Source organism: Alligator mississippiensis, chromosome 8 (assembly GCF_030867095.1).
Source record: "Alligator mississippiensis isolate rAllMis1 chromosome 8, rAllMis1, whole genome shotgun sequence".
Lineage (NCBI taxonomy): Eukaryota > Metazoa > Chordata > Crocodylia > Alligatoridae > Alligator > Alligator mississippiensis.
In genome coordinates, this window is record NC_081831.1 from 78,458,133 (window position 1) to 78,475,947 (window position 17,815).

At 44.6% G+C, this 17,815-nt stretch overlaps 1 long non-coding RNA gene across 1 annotated transcript in view; it reads left to right on the top strand.

The window, feature by feature from the left end:
* The first annotated feature begins 1,282 nt into the window (after window positions 1-1,282).
* LOC132252234 (uncharacterized) overlaps window positions 1,283-17,815 on the top strand; it is a 38,358-nt gene continuing 21,825 nt past the window's right edge. The window contains exons 1-2 of the long non-coding RNA XR_009464133.1: window positions 1,283-1,427; window positions 2,472-2,561. This is a non-coding gene — a long non-coding RNA (uncharacterized LOC132252234). The remainder of the gene's footprint in view (window positions 1,428-2,471; window positions 2,562-17,815) is intronic.

Below are 17,815 nucleotides of genomic sequence, written 5' to 3' on the forward strand. Positions count from 1 at the left end.
TAAAGCACAGCAAAGATAGGAGATGCTGGTCTAAGATCATAGATTTGGTATTTTCTCATGCTTAGATACCCACCCCCATCCTCCAGTGACATTGCATACAACATATTTTGTTTCTGATGTAGGGATTGAGAGGAAGAAATCTCAGTCCATAGTTAAGCATAGTCAATGCTTGACTATGGACTGAAAACTTTAAGGGAGAATTTGCAAATTTACTCTAATTCCTTTCCACAGAAACCCTGATCCAACACTGGGTTTTGTGTAGAAAATCCAGCTGCAGGTCTGGGACCAGGATTTTCACTGATCAGATGCAGACTTGTCAGTGGTAACCCTGCAGATCAGGGTCATTCTTTCTCTAGCACCAGTGGCTGCTGCAGTGAAAAGCTGATTTCTGATAGGAGTGTATACATTTCCCCCAAACATACAGCAGACCCTAAATTGTATAGCATGGTGCTCAGCTATTTTGGATTCAACACATCCCTCATTAGACTCAAGGCACCCCTTGAAAAATGCCAGTTTATGGTTTTCACTAGTTTTTGACTGTTTTTCTTTTCAAAGAACTCAGGAAGCCCAAAGCAGGTCAGCATGTTTTTAATACTGTGGATCCCTATTTGAAATCTCTGGGTTTATCTTGTGAATCGTGTTTGCCCACCTAATGGTGGTAACATTGTGTGGCACCCTTAAAAGGGTCTCCAGGTACCCCAGGACGCTACAGCACCCCGAGTGAGAATCACAGCTAGTGCAGCTGTTGAGTGCAAGGCAGGGAAGTACCAGAAAGGAGTGATAATAATATCTTGGATGTGCATAATCAAGTGCTTTGTTGCTACTGTATTAATTATATAAATTACCCATTATAATACAGATATATTGGATGTTTGTAGTGTGGGCATGCCCCAGGCCCCCAGTCTGCGCTTCAGTGCTATTGTTTTATGTACTTGTTGCCTGTATTAACCACAAAAAAAAGAGCATCCTTCCCCTAGAGAGTTATCAGTATAAAGAGTAATAGCAAACATCTGTTTTGTGCATTTCTATATGTGGTGTGATGTTATTCAGGATAACTGGGGAGAGGGGTTTGAAAAGGATGAGTTCATTTTGAAAATACAACAGAGTTGCCTTTCAACAAACTTCCATACCCCTCTAAGTACAATCATTATCTCCCCCCTCCCCCAATGGATGACCATGCAGCATCCTTTAAAAACCAGGACTGGTAAGGAGTGTGTTCACCTGACTCCAGCAGGTGGGGCTTTAAAAGGAAGGGGGACAGCTGGCTATTACCAGTGTAGGTAACACCAGGGGGTTACAGCTGATTCTTCACAACTCTGTGTGAGTGGCCTCCTCCAGTATGCAGCAGGAGTTAGCAGTTCATAAAGATGTAAAAGCATGACCACCTGAGGCTGTAGCTAATGGCTGCAATGTCAGCTACAGCTAAGGTGAGGAGAGTACTGAGCCTGGGAGAAAGAGAGAGGATAAAACCTGGCTGGTCTGTGGGGCTTTTATCAGTAGGTCTCCAAGTGCTTTACAGAGGAGAGGTGCAAAAACCTAGACCTCTGGGTTCAGCAATGAGACCTTTTTATTAGACCAACTGAGACATGGCAATATATATATAGAGAGAGGGAGAGAGATTTTTGCATTTCTTTTTGTCTTAACCCAGCACAGCTACCCAATGCATCCCTGAAACATTACAAAGGAGAGCACTATCATTAGCCTTATTCCTGTGCCTCAGTTTCCTTACCTATGAAATGGGAACGTGCTGGATCCCAGGATATTCAGCAAGCCAGTGGAAAAAATGCAAGGGTAGGGGAAAGGGTCTAGCCACTGAACCAATATCCAGTCCAGACCAACGGACTTCAAGCCTTCTTTGCAGCGTCTGAGGTTTTTGTGTTGATGAACTTCTTTCCTGGGCAGGTTATTTCCTGCTCTCTTTTGAAAGGTGTTTAGAGACCAGTCTCCCACTAGAAATGATCAGTGAGACTTGGGCATCTTATTTCTGTTTCTTTCTTTTTTTTAAATCATGCCTGTCTATAGAGACCACAACTACAGCCCCATTAATCTAGGTACTGTCTATGTGCACAGCAAACCATCAGCCCTGCCTGTGAGGACCAGATCCTTTTAGGTGCCTAGGTGACTGATACCCACCAGGTGCCTACGTATGCGTTTAGGTCCCGAAATACCTGCTAAAAATCTTCCATGTTTCAGGGGTGTTGGTTATAGCTGTGTTAGTCTAAGGACATGGGCAGACTTGGTTCTTTGGGTCAATGTGATCTTTTATTAGCTAATCAAAGATATTTTTTATTTTATTACCGATACAACATATTGCATGGACCCAAATAATTTCACCTGCTAAAAATCTGGCACTCTGAGTCTGCAAATACGAGCTGCAAGCCAGTCCCTCCATCGCAGCAAATCCCTAAGAGAGTCTGGCATCTGGGAACTCATTTTAAATTTACCTTTTAGTGTGTGTGTTTTCCTCATAGGTCTTGCTGCCTGGCCCCTAATGACTGTGACATGCCAGGAGGTATTCTCTGATGTCACCACCATTTCCCGGGGATGATGAAGGTGATTAGGTAAGGCAGTGTGTTTCACGGTCGTTTTAAAACATGATATACCAGTTTCTGAGTGTGTGTTTGCATCGAGCTGTTGGTAAGCCATGTGCCCTGCTACAAACTCAACTCTAACAATGTTTTTTTGGTCTATTTTTACTCTTATAGGATGCTGAGCACCCATGCCCAGCACCTTTCCAGAGTGTCCTGTTAGCAAAGAACCTTTTCCACCATGTGGATTATGTCCACATTGTGTCCGATGTCTTAAAATCTAGATTGTATCTGCATTATCATAATGGAAAGTGGAAGCTTTAGAACAATTTCTTAGCTGGGGCTTCACACAGCTTTCCTCACTGATGGTTCAAAAATGGGAGGAGAGACTCCCTTTAAACCAGCTGCATTTGAAGATTTTAGAAATAGCAGAAAAGTCCCTTTCAAAATTGCATGTCTTTTTATTTTATGTGACTCGAGTGCAACTATATACAACTATCATGTTTCCTGGCAATTGCATTGCATAGCAGTCTATAGAGTAGTTTTGCCGATATTATAGGTGGTCTGTCATCTGAAACGCATGACATTTGCTCCGAACTGATGGCGCTTCGTAGTTTGATTGGTAAGGGCTGTGTTAAGTAGAAGTAACAACATTCTTAAAATATAAGGATCCTGCTTATTTTGAAGTTTTATAAGCTTGCCTGGAATCGTATAGATTATTTCCAGCAAAGTGTGTGTGCGCGCGTGCGCATATGTATATATGTATATGTATATATATGTGTGTGTGTGTGTGTGTGCACATTATATATTTTTTAATTATTATTATTATTATTATTATTATTATTATTTTTACTAGGAACAAGTGACACTGTCCTGCAAATATTCAGCTCTAATACTTTATTTTGAAGAAACCAGCAATTTGTGGGGTTGCATTATCAGGTTCATGGATTCCATACTCTGTCATTTATTGATTAGTTGCCATTGTTAATTTGTCATTTTTTTCATAATTTTGTCCTAAAGCATCACCGTTGGCCAAATTTGCCGACTGGAATCATGTGACCAGACATGCTGTCAGTTCAGACATTTAGAAACAGATTTGATGCACAGAGTCAAGGTGTAATACTTGTCACATTGTGCTTTTTTTCCTACAAAGGGAAACCTTATCGCAAGAGATGGGAAACATTGTAAAAGCTCTGTTTATATACCAAACCAGTGCATGGGTTATTTCAGATAAACTTTGCAGGTCCAAACACTATTTAGTGTGTCTATGGGAAATCGGGTATAATTTCCAAAGTAACTAGACCCTCTTTTTTTTTTTAAGCTCTTTCATAATGAAAGGGAAACCAGCAGATAGCCATGACAATGTATTAAAATATCTGCATGCATTCTCCTTTCAAGTAGGTATTTCGGGCTGGACAAAGAAGACCATGTTCATAGGTACAAGTTTTACATGTGCAAGTAGTCATCACTGTGACCTTTGGGTAGTGCCATAGTGTACCACTAACAGACTGCTTGACTTGAGAACTGAGCCCTTCGTTTCCTTAATGATCTGCTCTTTGCAGTCCACCTTATTTTTGAAACACAGAAGGAAAAACCTGCCGGGTTTATTTCAGTTTCTCTTTCTCCACGTGATCTTGCTAAAGCCAATTTGTATCACAGCAGTTCCCGTAAACCAACTATTATACTTCCATAATTTGTAATACCCTGTACTTGCATGGGGCAGCTTTTAAATATTGGCTAGCCTATTTAGACCCTGCCTGCTGAAGCATTTCCCTTTCTTCCCCTGTTATGCCCTTTTGGAAGGACTTAAGCTAATCCCGTGAGTGAGTGTCAGCCCACAGCCAGTTAGGTACAGAGAAGAGACCCTGTCTTTTTACCTGACCGTTAGGTACTACCAGGATATATCTTTTCCCCCTGCATTTTCTTTGCAGCATATAATGACACTTTAAAAAAAAAAAAAAAAAAGGATCATTCAAACATTGTTTCAGTGCCAGTTATTTTTAAAATATGGGGTACTGGGCTCCCCTTGTATTTTCTGACCATGATACTAAGGACCCAATCCTGGGTTGCTTTCCCACCTCAAATTCCCATTGCCTGCAGTGGACAGGTCCCAGAGGTTGCCTGCACTTTTCTTTATCCTTCCTCAATATAAGTGGCAAAACCACAACCGAATCACTGTCAGCTGCAATGCAGCAGCCCGGCAAACAGACAAATTGCTGATTCCCAGACTCTGCTTTCTTATGAATATTGGGCAAGCCAACAAAGCTGCATCAGGGCAGCTGTTTATTTGTAGTATTGTAGACACGGACTACACGTCGACATCATCACCTAACCCTATGTAGCGTTGCAGTCATTGTGTCAGGTGCTGTGCAAAGAAAGGGTGACAAGATGGTTGATGCAAGTGGAATTGGTACCCTTCCATGTGTGCTTTTTTTTTCCTTTCTAAGATAGACCATTGAATGATCTTCAGCTTGGGTATAAACTGCAGGGTTGGGGGTTTTTTTGCCTGCAGGGCCACATCAGCTGAGGGTGTGAAAACCAGTAGCATCCTTTTCCTATGCTGGTAAAAGCAGCCAGGCACATCATGTTATATAGGGAGGCGGTGGTGTGTTGCTCCGACATACGCTGCGTCTCCACGAGGGGGCTCTGCCAACATGGCTACGGCCACCAAGGCTCTTCTAGTGTAGACAAACCTGGACTATCCAGGGGGGTAAAAAACCACCTGATCTATGTAACCCTTTGACTCCTATTTGCAGAAAAATGAATATCAAGTTATTTGGTGCCAGAGAGGACAGGTTCAGATTTTTCCAGGGTCATGGAGTTTTACCTTGATACCATAAATGTGATATGCAAAGGATTGGGGACAGAGAGAAAGGGAATGGATATGTGCCCATCCTCGTGACACATGGTTTTAATGTTTAGTGTCACTTTGGACTTGGTCCAAATAGTTGGTCTCGACTCCTCTGTGCAGGTAGCTGGGACAGCAATGACCTAATGGGCTGGAAGAATGAAAGGGTGAGACGGGTCTAGTTGGAAAGCTTTTAAATGCGGCTTACCAATTGCTCCCAATGAACGTGGGGGAGAAAAGTTCTCTCTGTTAAAGATGGATGGTCTCATCTGTTCACGTGAGGGCGGAGGATTCCCATTCAAGGTTTGCCATCATCTGTACGGTTCCCCGCGCAAGGGGGAAGAGCCCTGGTGCTCACAACTGCGAGCGCAGGTGCCTGGGGATCTTTCAGGCCAAGCAGAGGGGCACTAATGACATCTGAAGTTGACTTTCTCTTTTGGATCTAGCCTTAAATCCCTGTCTTATGTGCACGGACGTTGGACAGCTCATGGCTTCTGATGCAAGATTTTGAAGGCTGCTTTTTAACATTTTTTCCCTCCTTTTTTTCTACCTTTCTTCCTCCACACCTCTTTTCTTGCTGGGTTTTTTTTTTTTTATGCTATGCAGGCTGCTGCTCCTCAGTGTAGGGGCAGCTGCAGCTCAGAGCCTGCCTGCCTGTAGGATTTTGCACTGATCCCCTTTGCTGTAGTATATTGAATACACAAGATGACATAGCAAGGATCAGAGCCGATTTTATGGGGTACAGTCCTGCTTTGGGTAGGTCTGTTTGGGAGAATGTTTGGGAGGAGGGTGCTTGTTGCAAATGTTAATTTAGTTGCACCAGAAGAGCGTAATTTCTGGCTCGGTCCGGTCTCTTTGGACTGAGAACGGCTTGTCTTCAGCTCCTCTGCACCCTTTGTCCTTGGCTTTGTGATCTGCGAGCGTTAATAAGCACTCCAACTGCCTGCACAGCTCAAGCATGTAGATGGGCTCTCTCCAGATGCTTTTCAAGTATAACTATTATTAGTACAAGTGATCTTTTAATTGCCAAAACCCATGCAGTGCCTCAGAGAGAGAGAGCAGGCTTTTACAATACTGTTCCCACTCGGAGGACACAGGCTTACCCAGACAGTCCTTGTGTTTAACAATCGAAGGGCAAAGATGTCGGGCTTGGAATGTGCTAGCTGGGACCGTGCTCAGAGAAGCAGTGCTGCTTCCACACTCCTCCTGCCCAAGGGCTAGCTTTGGATTATGTTGCCTATCCTGCCGTGAGCCGGTGCAAGGAGAGACCACCAGTGCCAAGCTCCGACAGGAGATTGGCACAACAGTGTGTACCCGCTCTGCAGCAAGAATTGCCTCCTCTGAGGCAGCCCCGTGCCTCTTCATGCTCAATGCCACCTTTGGGCATGATGGCTTTCCTCTCACTCCCTCCTTTCCCTCTTTCTGGCGTTGCTGTGCATTTTGCACTGGAAGCTGTCTGGGGCAGAGCCCTTTGGGAAGCTGGGCATAGCATTTGAGAGACCTCCCGCGCCCCGCTTCTTGCTTTTCATTGCACAAGAGCTGCAGCTACTGACCCCATTGAGCCTTTGGAGCCCTTACAGGGAAGGGCTTGGGAGGCATGTCATCACGTAACGCTGCAGTTTATGGAGCTCCCCAGCATTTCCTCCAGGAAGCTGTGCAACCAAAGAAAGGCAATGCAAGCTTCCTCCTGGTGAGATGAGAAGGGCACATACGTCCAGCTGGTGCTGCGTGGCTCAATTCTTGAGCCATTCGCATTACCCCCAACCTTTCCTAAAGCCTGAACATTGGCCAAACAGACAAACCCCTAAGGTCTGAGTGCATCTCCAGCACGTTTCTCCACATTGGCTAAAAAAAAAGTCAATAGAAGAAAAAAAAAGCCCCCTCCAAACTGAACACACACAAAAAATGAGTAATATAGAATCCTTGCAGTGAAGAAGCCTAGTGAAATCTGCTGATTTTTGCAAGACAGCTCGGCAATAGATAATTATAATTCGGTATTTGCTGCCTCTTCCTTTGTGGGTGAGCTCTGGGGACCTTGATCTGTGTCCAAAAGATTCAAAATTCAGAGGATGCTTCAGTGTTTCAGATAGAAAGGTCCCCAAGATGTCAGACTCGCAGGGCGTGTTTGCACGTTCATTCATGTGCCTTAATCGCAGCCCATTAAGTTAGTACCTGTAACTGGTATGAACTTAATGTGCTATAACTGGGGCTACTGCACATTAGTGCAGATGAATGCTTTTTTTTTGTGACGCTTAATGCGCATTAAACTATGTCTCCTGTGTATTAGTGCAGTTTTTGCCAGCCATGCTAATGCGCAGTAGAATTAGTCTAAAGCGTATTAAGCGTTACGTGTAGATGCACCCACAGAGATCAGGAAAGGGCTTTCCAGCATAACACTGTGGGTAGATGTCCTCCCAAAGAGGATCCAAAGCTACATATGGGAAAGATGTTCTCGTACCAAAATAAGTCTGTCCATACAGGGAGTTATTCTGGAGTACCTAAAGCCCTTTAAATTTGCCGCCTTACTTCCACGTAGGAAGCTCACGCTGACTAAACTGACCATTGTGTAACCAATTATGATAACAGTTGTAGGCACAGATTTTCTTTTTTTTTGTCTAAATGACGGCTGTATAATTAGCTCCCATAGTCAGCACCTCCAACAAATATTGTGATGTGGGGTCTCCCCCCGCCCCAAGTAATTCATTGTTAACTAAAGCGGTTCCAATTTTTAGAGATGTCTAAAAGTTCCTGCAACATTTTTTTTTCCTTTGTAACAGCCAGTAATCTCAATCTTTGATTCTTTACACCGCGCTTAAAGGTCTTATTGGGGGGGGAAAAAAAGCATAGTAATAGAGTCTATTGCTGGAAATCTCGCTATCCTGTGATAATATTCCTACCAGTCAGAAGAGGAAAAGATCTCATGTATCTCACCCTGCTACACCCCTTTTTATTTAAATGAGAAGGCTTTAAATGAAGCACAGCGTTAGAAAAATCATCAAAGACAAATTCCAATTTTTGAAAAAATCATTTTCAGCAAAGTGCAAGGGAGAAAAGCCTGAACGAAGGCAACTCACACACACGGAGGAGATGTGCAACTTATGCAAGGCAGCAAACAGTCAACAGTAATAAATCATTACGTAAGGTCTATTAAATCTTAATTTATTATTCCTACGACCCCATGGGCTAACATAATTTCCTTTTGGTATCTAATTGGACAGTGTTCCCGGGACTGTGGGGGGAAAAAATGATGATCCAAACTCATACCTGTTCCGATAAATGGAGATATCATTAGCAACATGAAGTAGGTGATCACGACTTCTCTCTTTTTCATAAATTACACTAAATAACCATAATGCTGCAATTTAGCGGTCCAAAGTTCATCCTATTCAGCAGGCCATCCATAGTCAACAGTTTAAAGAAAGGGGACCTGCTGAGAAAATGGTGGTCTAATCAGATGCCATAAAATCCGGCTGATCAGATGAGTCCCATTTTCTTTTTTTGTAAGGAGATCCTAATGAAGCAGTGCATTGAGGGGATTCACAACTTTTGTTCCTACGTTTGATTATTCAGGTTGGCTGCACCAAGTTCTAAACGAAGCAAGTGTAGTCTAATCCTCCAGGCTGTTTGCATACATGCTGTGTTTTACAGGAGACTTATTAAATCCCACTTTAACAGCTACCAAATTGTGTGCGTCTTTCCTTGGCCCAAATGATCAAAACACTAAAGATGCATCGAATCAAACCTAGTCATGAAATAGGAATCTCCTCTTATTGTCTACTCCCGGCTCGCCGGCTAATTTACCCAGCGCAGCAAAAATGAAAGTACTTTACGCACCATGCTGCATTCATGCATAGAATGCTATAAAGCAGATGGCCCAGGGTAATGCTTGTCTAGCAAAGGGTAATGTGGCAAAGTGTTGGGCTTAAGACAATTAATTTTTAATACGGCAACATTTTGAATGCAATCTAGGAATTGCCAATTTTACTTGAATATGGAGGTACTGTTTATGGAGCAATATTTAAAGAAATCAGCTTGTGTTTGCACCCATATCTGATGCCTGAAAAGTTGCAGGCTTCCCCTTTCTCCCTCTGTATTGTTTCTTTCATTTGAATTTGTCAGGTCTTATCTCCCCAGGAAGGATTTTTTGGTCTCCAGACCAGTCCCAGGCTTGTAACTTCATAGTAGTAAAAAAGAGTGAAACCTGGGAAGATCATGCCTGGCAGAGCCAATATGCTAGGACATCCGCTTCTTCCCTCCCTGAAAACCTCTTACAGACACAAAAATACATGCACTTTTTTTTTTTTCATTGAAAGGAGTGAAAATCTACTGTTTCTACCCAGGAGATTTATGGAGAGGGAGTCTAGAGTCTGTGCATTGATCCATAATCGACAGTCCAATCCACTGTGGTGTCAGGACTGTGGGGATGTTAATATAAAGCATGGAGTAGATGCTGTTTAACAGAGTTTCTGACCCCCGGTGCAAATCTGGCCTGTGGTCTTGGTGCAAGCTCTTTATAGAGGAAGGTGCTGCGAGTACCGGGTACATTTCTTCCAGCTCTGGTTGCTAGGCCTAGCCCACCCCGGTGGTCCTTGTTCTCCATCTCTTGTTTCTGGTTGAGAAGGTGCAGTTGGGATATTGCCACTGATACTCCCCATATTTAAATGCCTGGATGAAAAGGGACTGATTCAAGCCCACTGAAATCAATGAAGCCCTACGAGTGTGAGACTTTCTTGGGTCCGGTTTTGCAAAGCGGTGAACCCCTAAACTCTCATCGTTAATGGGGATGGAGAGCACTCGGCACCTGCCAGATCGGACCTCCTTTCTCTCCTATAACCGCAAACGTAATTATTGGTACCACGTTCTTCTCACGAAGATGTTTCATCCCACTTCTCAAAGATTTAAGGGTGGATTATCGTGTCGATGCCTGCTTACTGGTATTTCAACCTTTTTTTTTTTTTTTTTAATATATGGACCATAAAGAATGGTTTACTGGTATTTCAATATGGTATTTCAACACTTGTTCTTTAGAATAGTCCAGCTCATATTTAGCAGCATCTGATATTTGAACAAATATCAAAAGGCAGTTTTGCACCTAGGTCCCCTTTAATTGGTTTTAGCAGTTTTCTTTGATTACAGCATTCGGCAGCTCCATCCGCAGCAACAGATGGATTTCCGCTGTGTCACCGAGATGCTGGGGGAACCTTAATTACAGGGACCAAAGCAAAACATGCCTCCGTCGTGTTCAAACTAAAGCTATCCAAAGACAATATTTGCCTAAAACGAGCTGCTGTTCTTTTATTTTTATTTTTTCCTTCATAATCCTGTGTTGGCTGCTCGTGCCTTGTTCTTGGCTTCTGTCGTCAAGCCACTTTCTGTCCCTCAGAGAGCACCAGTGCTCTGTGAAACTCCTGATAAAACTTCTGCGTTGACATTTTTCAGGGCTTTTCCCTGAATAATAATCCCTTCCAATGATTATTGTGGCTCCTGGGGGTTTCTTCCTCTTCTGGAGCACCAGAATTTGGGCAGGAAACACTGCTCCCCAAGTCCTGCTCTTGGGTGGCACATCCTGCTCACATAGCTCAGGGTCTCAAACACTTGCCAGATCTCGGCATATTTTACCTAATAAACTTCCTGCCGCTGTGGGACCATGGCATTTGGTGTGCCAGGGGGCTTCTAAAGCTCTTCTACAGCAAATATACTGGTGCAAACAGTAATAATGTCCAGCTGCTGGTTAGGGAGAAGCCAACTGATTGTAAGCATGCAAGTCAACAGTAGTGGGATATATGCAGCCAGAGGCAGAAGGACAGCAGGTGATGAATTCCCCCTTCAACTTTTAAAATATAGCTGCTTTTTAAACCACTCCTGCTTTGTCGAGACAAGTGCATACCCAGCGTTTCTCTTTCAGCCTTCCCCTCCAGCGAGCGGATTGCACATGTGCAGCAAAGTATTTTAGGGGGAGTTCTCAAGTGCTCACTGTTGGCCTAATGAGAATTAGCCCATTGACCTCAATAGCAGCGCTGCTTCACCAATGCCGACTTAAAAATCCATCCTCTTGCCATTTAAAAAGCAGCCAGCGAGCTGTTTGCAGGTGACTCGGTGGCCGTGCCAGTTTTGCTGGTCCCTTCTTCCCCTGCAATGATGGCATTGCTCAAGTTTAGTTTTGTTTTTTTCTTTTCTTTTTTCCCCCTGCAATAATTGCAACCCTCCTGCAGCATTACTCAATGCAGGGACATCCTGGCTGGTTGCTTTATTCCAGTAAGGCTCTCTTCTTGGTGTGTGGACACGGGAGAGTTTATTATACCTCTGTTTCAGTCAATGGAGCTATGCTACACATGCAATTAAAATGGGTCTTAATCTTCATTGATTTTGAATCCCCTGGGGAATGGGTCATAGCTTCCTTTGTTTCTTCCAGCACCAAATATACTCAGTAAAAATCATAATTCTTTCCAAACTTATATTCCTCACCGTAGTCCCCAATTACACGGTATAAGGTCCTGCTTCCAATTTTCTGGAGTAAAATAGGATTACAAGCCAGCCAAAGTGCAAGAAGCACAGGGATTCTTCCTGCATAGACGTGCCCAGTCGGATGTTAAAGGTACTCCTGACTTGAGAGTTTATTAAGAACGGAGCTATCTTCGTCGTTGTGACGAGGAGCAAGTTGTATGAGTAGAGGTAAGCTCTTTCCTTGGACCAACTTGAGAGCTGGGAGAGATGCTAGACTAGTTTTCAGGCATACTATGCCCATCTTCCAAAATCTCTTTGCTCTCAGTCGTACGGGTTCCACTCTCCAAGAAATGGATGCATTTTTTTTTTTAAATCAAAATCTGATCTGACACGAGACTGCCTACTCTGCCTTACGCCAAGCCCAAGAGGGACAGCATAAAATGCGGTGGGTTGTTGAAGCGAGGTCACTGTGTCACACCATCAAAACATAAGCAGTGACATGTTTTAGGGTGCTTTAAAGTCATTTATTGCTCATCCTGCTATTGATGAGTCTGAAATGGCAACTGAAGCGTTAACAATCCTCAGCACCAACTTAAGTGTCAAATGTCTGCCCTCTTTTTTAACGTGTATGATTTTATTTTTATTTTTTTTCCTATGTGGCCAGGCTGCTATGATGCTCTTGAAATAACTTTCCTGAGGTTTGGGTTCCCTCGTTTTCAGGGAAGAAAAGCTGATTATCTTCGGAGGCAGCCTCAGATGGAGCGGCAGCCCCCCACCAACCTTCCGCTCGGGATGGGATCAATGCAGAGAAGTGCTCTTTGATGGACTTTCAGGTCCTGTGATCTCCCAGCCCTAGGGGTTTAAAGGATGAGCATATCAATTCAGGACCACTGAACTGCATTTCCATTGCATAAGGGCTCCTCCCCCAGGCTTTGTCCGGACAAACTCAGCTCCTCCTACTTTTGTCACTATTCTTTCATGCTTTGTTTAGCAAACACAAAAAAATGCTTTGTTTGTTGCTGGGTCTTTTTTAAGCCTGGCATAAAACAGTTTAAAGTGCAGTAATGCTATGTACCTGAGATCACCTTCAGGGTCAAAATCAGTTTACAGCAGATTAACTTATGTGGGTTGCCCCCTGGTTTGTAACTTGGGAGTCCGCTAGATTGTTGCTCCGATGAGCACCTAGCCAAAAGTCGGGAAGGGAGCAGACAGGATCTTCCCGGGGTCGCACATGCATGCCTGTCCTTTTCTGCCTTTCTTTACTGTCCTCGCCCTGCTGTGTCTCCACCGACTAACCAAGAAATAACCTGGTCAGCGGCAATTAGTCAGAGTACATGTAGCACCGGTGCTGCTCCCTCGCTTCCCCCTAGATTGGGAAGTGAAAACTAAATATAGTTTGGTTTTCCCTCATTATGTGATGGACTCTCTCTCTCTGACCCCCTCCTCCCTCCAAAAGGGTCTTGTTTCTATGGATGTTTCCAGTTTCAGGACTGCCGGACTCTCTCCCTCGCACTCTGGTCTGGTGGACCACGTTGCATGCCCTGTTTTGCTTGAACGGAGAGGAGGTAAACAGTGGAGCAACGTGTGGTGGTTTGAAGTCTTCACATCAAAACTATTTTTTAAGCAATACGATAGGTCCAGCAGTTTTTGGGCTCAGTGCAGGAATGAGATTTTGCAGGAGCTGGCACTCGGTGACTGAAATGGCTGTGTTTGACCTTTTAAAATCCAGTAATCAAGTGGCAACTCTGCTCCCATTCTGAAATCCCTCAACAAGCCTCTTCCTCGCAAGGAAATTTGGCCCCAGTGAAATGTGTCTTCACTGATACTAAAGTTAGCCGTGTTAGTCTGCAGTCAGACAGAAGGCAGGGTAGATCTGCACCTTCATAGACTAACTAAAGAAGATATAGATATCTATATCGATATAGATACAGAGAGAGCACAAGCTTTCATGCATTGAAGTCCTGCTGAAGTGAACAGCACCTGATGAAGTGGACTTAGGTTCACAAAAGCTTGTGCTATCTCTCTCTCTCTCTATATATATTACTTGATATTAGATAGATAGCTATAGATCTATAGATTACTTGATGATAGATAGATAGATAGATAGATAGATATAGCTATAGCTATATCTATATATAGCTAGCTAGATAGATAGATAGATAGCTATAGATCTATACCTATATCTAGATAGATAGATAGATACCTATAGTTCTCTCTCTCTAGATAGATAGATAGATAGATAGATAGATAGATATAGATCTATATCTATATATATGTAGCACAAGCTTTTGTGACCCCAAGCTCACTACATCCGGTGCTTTAGTTAATCTATAAAGGTTCACATCTTCTTGAGGATGGAAGAGACCTCACCTGGAGAGGCAAAGCAGCTCCTAAAACACCTTCTCCTGTGGGACTTTGGCATCCTTGCAGGCAATGCCTCTAATACAACCTGGCATCCCCAAAGCTCCCATGCAAACTGTTCCTCCCTGAGGTTTCTTCCTGGAGGTTTTTGCACATACTCCCGAAGAGAGCCAGACCCAGAAGGCCCAACGCTTTGGGTGAGCCGGTGAGAGTTGCGTCTCCTGTCTACCGTGCCTTCTCCTGGCTGTTTCGATGCCTCGCCTGGCACCAGGGAAGACCTAGTTGATGCCGGTAGATGGGAAGAAACGCTTCAAAGAGCTGTTGGTGGGAGGAAGCGAGCTGTCAAATCGAGCCGCTTGTAACCTTGGGGTTCTTTTGGCCTTGTCCGTTTAATTGGATGCCCAATAGCCATGGCAACAAAATATACCCACTTCCATCTGCCACTGGTCAGAAGATTGCGCCCCTTTCTATCTGACTTAGACCTGACCATAGTGACCTGTGCATTCCTGACCTCCATTCAGTGCATCTGGGAACGAGACCACACATCCTGATACGTCTCCGCACAAAAGACGGCAAGCAGCTCCTTTGCTTAGCAACCCAGGTTGCTGTGAGCACGCCGGCCGAACGCTCGGCTCTGCAGAATGCCTCCCCACCGAGGCAGAGCTCGGTTCAAGGTCTCTGCCCTCCAAGGCGCTGGCCCGAGGGTTCCCTCGTGACGGCTCCGCACGACTGAGATGACTCCGGCGTTGGTGCCGAGGCTCGTGAGCGAGCGATGCACAACTTTCCCAGGGAGCTCTTGCCTGCAAAAGGTAAAAGAGCCTCGGGGCTGCTCTCAGAGCTGAGTGTTCAATCTGGCTTTGCCTGGCATTTCCTCTCTGCCTTCTCCTGCCCGTCGAACGCCGCACGCGGCCCAAGCTGAGCTCCTACCCGCTGGGGAAGGAGAGAGCGAGTGTGAGTACGGCTGGTCTTCCTGCGTGCAAATCTTTCTGAGGCACCGGGGCAAAAGGGGCAATTCAGGTCCATCAGTAGATCCCATTTGAAGCCCAAGCCCTGGCACCGAGAAGCCCTCTTGTACATCCACAGGCCTCCCTGAGAGAGGGCAGTTGAGCTTTGGGTGCTGCCTGGTAAAAGGAGGGGATCTTGCTTTTCTCTGAATTTGAACCCGAGCAGGGTTCCCCCTGCAGGGATGGGTCAGGAGGAGTTAGGTGCACGGGAGGGTCAACCAGATGTCTCTTTCCTCCCATTAAAAATCCCTCATTCTCCGCAGCAGAGCACCCCGTGCCCTCTCAACAGCGTTGCCTATTAAGAAAATCGGGTCTCAGCGCCTGTATATGAAGCCCCGAGAAGACTGCTCCGGTGAGCACATGCTACTGTCCCAAAGAGATGCATTTCCAAGGCTTGACCTGTCTTGCTCATCACCTCCTGGGTTTCATCCCGTCCCGTATCAGCCCAGTTAGTTAGTACTTCACTTCCTCAACCTTGAAGCTCCCCCTCTGCCTCCTGGCCTATGCCTTCCTGCATGGCGGGTTGAGTTTTAAGGCTCTTGTGCCATAAACCAAGCCTTTCTCTAGCAAACCAGTTTATAAGCATCATCGTTGACAAGTAGCTGTTAGGGCAAGAGCCCTGCTAAAAGAGAAGCCTGGTTTCTAGTTGGGCGTGAAAGTTGGTCTAAAATAGGATCGATGTTTGCTCGGTGACGAATGCAACCTTCTCCCTCGTGGCTCAGAACGGGCTGCAAAAGGGGTTTTGGAGCAGGAGCATCTTTGTTAGTCTCTTATGCCTGGGTTGCAGGTAGCTGATGGATCGGTCAGCAGCCGGGGATCCACTGGGGGATCCCTTCCCAGCTGTGTGAATCACAAGCCAGCTCTGCGGTGCCTGGAGGAGAGTGAGATATGTGCCGGTCGTGCCAATGAGGAGAAACTGTTCTTTGGTCCCATGGAGCTGATGCATCAGTTGGTGGTGACCTTTGCAAATGGGCTAAACACCTGTAAAGAAAGGGTTGGGGGACTAAGGACATGTGGCCTGCTTGCACTAGGCAGACACAGTGGCACGGAAAACAAATGCAAGCCGTGTCTCTTCCCAAAGGAGTTACTCTGCAATAGTCTTGCTGTTGAAAACATCAGCCTTAAATCAGCTTTCCCTCTTCTTTTTTGTTTTCTTTGTTCATTTCCTTCTTGAAAACGGATCTGTCATTGTTCCTACTGTCCCTTCGGCCCCCAGCCCCCCCAAATCTGGACCTTTAATCACATGCATCTTCAGAGATCAAAGGACTGACATTCGGCTGGCCCATAGCCGATGTTTAATTGTGATGTAACTCGCGCTTCAGGGATCGTAAGGCTGCCTTCATCTTGTTGGTAGATGATGGAAATAAGATAAAAACCCAACAGATAAGGAAGCTCTAGGGAATTCATTTTTTTCTTTAGCTCTACCTAGAGAAAATAACACGACACTCCTAGGAAATTAGGCTGAATGGTATCAAATTGCAAGGAAAAAAAGTCTACCTAACTTCACCTGTTGGAACATAGTTGGCTGGAATAGCAGAGGACCTTTACTAACAGTCTAACATTACTGAAGACTATCAGATGACCGGTGCAGGTACCAGCAATTACCAGTTTATAGTAAGGGAGCAAGGCAATTAAGGGCTCATCTTTCATTCATAGATATTGTGTTTGAACTCCTGCAGCTCAGCCCAGTTGCAACAGATATCTGCAGCCAGTAGGTCAGTGGGTTTTAATTCTTCAGCGTAAGAAGAGCGCTAATAAGTTTAGGATAACCATGCACTGTGTACAGTGAGCCGTGAGAACGGGGCAAAGAGCAGTCCACTAAGGTTATATGTTTAAAATCTGCTAGGAAAGTATCAAGGAGTCCTTTTCTCATGCTGCTGGATATTGGAGGGGAATTCCAGTGAAAACGATGGAGTTACTTTGAATTTTACACCCATCCATATTTCCTTAAATACCTGTTGCATCCTGACAGGTGTGTATATGTAGTTGTAGCAATCCACAGCATAAGTCACGAAGCAAGATCTGTCCAACAACACTCCCTTGAATAATGGGATAATGAAGGTATTTGCCTAAATAGAAAAGACAGCATTGCTTTATGAACACCGTCCTTCTCATTCGGCTGTTCTGTAGACCGTTCATTTTGGTGTATTTGGATTCATTTTCCTTGATTCACAGTGAATCTACATGGCAGGCTTGCTCTGGGCTTTGTTTTTTTCTTTAACCTGTTGTGTTTTATTTTTGGTCGACATGTTTTAAAAACAAAATTCACAAAGCCCAGCAGTTTGCTAGAGATGGTTGTTAATAATTGAATCTGGTGCTCTCGTCTTCATCTCGTTAATGAAGAAGAGGAGGTAGTGATGGAACAGGTCCATTAAACCCTTGGATGTTCCTTGAACTCAGTTAGGTTTGTATTATTTTGGTGAATAAACACTTGACTCTCCCATAACATGCTTCCTCCACTGATTTTTGCAGAGAAAGAGAAATGCCATTTATCCCCATTTCTAAAAATGGAGAAACTGAGGCAGAAAAATGAAGGGAGACTGAGAAAAATACCGCAGACTCCTGATATCTTGCCTCATTAATGGTACCATGGTACCAGCGGAGCGCTGAGTCCCGTGTACCCGTGAAGT